Below are 1,993 nucleotides of genomic sequence, written 5' to 3'. Positions count from 1 at the left end.
TAGAGGGGGAAGGAAATGTCTGTATAGAGTAGATCTGAAATGTGCCATGATCGGAACTGTGTAGCATAATTGTGTTCGGGACTGTGTCGTAAATTTTATCGGGACTGCACTATATGGCATTATATAGCAGTATGGGCCGGGAACTGCATCTTGATTTAGATTTGGATTATACATCATTATCTGGTCATACTCTTTTAGCTATATATGTTAATGTTTATTGTTATTATTATTATTATTAACAATATTAGTATTAGTAGTAGCAGTAGTATTAGTGTTATTATTGTTATTATTATTATTATTATTATTATTATTATTATTATTGTTATTTCCAAAGTGGATCACGGCATTAGCCGGTGGCTTCTAGGTTGGGCGTGTCCCAACCTGGGACATAGGGATTCAATCCAGAATTTTTCGCAGGATGTGTGCTGTTCCCAGTAGTGCGATTTTCTGCACTTCTTGGGCAGTGTGGTGGCCAGGGAGTTCCTTCAGGTTCTTCTCAAAACCATTCTTTAGAGAGCCAAGGGCTCCAACCACCACTGGCACAATTCTCGTCTTAGTATTCCACATCCTGCTCATTTCGATCTCCAGATCTTTGTACTTGGTGTGTTTGTCTTTTTCCTTCACCATGATGTTAGTATCATCTGGTACGGCCACGTCAATCAACAGGCACCGTTTTTCTTTCTTGTTGTAGAGCACTATATCAGGGCGGTTTGCAGGTATGGTGCGATCTGTCCGCACCGCCATATCCCACATTATGGTAGTATCTCCGATGTTGGTAACTGGTCTCGGAGTGTGTTCATACCATTTGTCAGGTACTTGCTCACCAAGTTCCCTGCAGATTGACCAGTGCAAATAGCTGTCTACCTTTATTATTATTGTTATTATTATTACTATTATTACTATTATTAATATTATTATTATCGCTATTTATCTACGAGCTGTAGGATTCGGAAGTTAGGGTCACGTTCAGTATATAGTTAATCCTTGAGAATTACGCAAAGCTGAGCAATCTGTTGACAATGATTTTTAACAGTCACTGCCTAGTCAGATATGTAATGTATCATATCTGTGCTGTATCATAGCTATAGCTGTACTGTATCATAGCTCTGCTGTATCATAGCTATAGCTGTACTGTATCATAGCTGTACTGTATCATAGCTGTACTGTATCATAGCTGTTGACGTGTCAACTAGCCTTCGATGGCAGTATCCCGCGTCAGTCTGCAACGAGTATACTACCAATAAATTCAAGTGCACTTGCGCGTTGCCAACCTAAAGTTCATATCCGCCGCGAACGCTGGCGACGTGTTCGTGTTAATATCGCGTGTTTTTTGTTATTCACCGAATACGAAGAAAGAATGGGGAACGAGCGTTTATGTGTATGGTGCAGTGGTCACCCCGCTTTATCGGGACAGGTTCCGAGCCATATCCCGGTTAAGCGGTGGTTCCGATTAAGCGGTGAATAGTGAACACATAATAATATGTATACGGATTGTTTTTTTCGAAGATGTATGTCGTTTAAGCGATGCGCCCCGTTTATCCGAGGCCCGATTAAGCGGGGACCATTGTTAGCAGCACAAGGTAAGATGCGTATAAGTCTGATAACTTCATCTGTTTATCGAAATAACAAAAATATATATTGAGGGCAACGAAAACGCAATCTGTTTGTCGAAGAGAAATATGTGAACAAAAAACATGGTGCATATATTAACCTCATCAGCGTTATTTCTGATGTTTTGTCTAAAGTTGCGAATATTTATACGCGCTCCTATCGTTCAATATCGTGGCCAACATGAGTCTTTACCTATCCGTTAGCAGAGAGCAGTATAGGTAGGTACAGTCTACAATAACGCAACGGCTATCAACGTAGACTAGCAGTGCGTGATGCGAAGAAAAATATACTTCAACTATCCTAGTTATCAATACCTAAAGGTAGGGGCACACGAGCGATTTTTATCGCCCGATCGCCGCGAATTTCAAAATCGCTCGAAAAA

Source organism: Priapulus caudatus, unplaced genomic scaffold (assembly GCF_000485595.1).
Source record: "Priapulus caudatus unplaced genomic scaffold, Priapulus_caudatus-5.0.1 Scaffold1484, whole genome shotgun sequence".
NCBI lineage: Eukaryota > Metazoa > Priapulida > Priapulimorpha > Priapulimorphida > Priapulidae > Priapulus > Priapulus caudatus.
Note: the sequence above shows the minus strand (reverse complement) of the source record.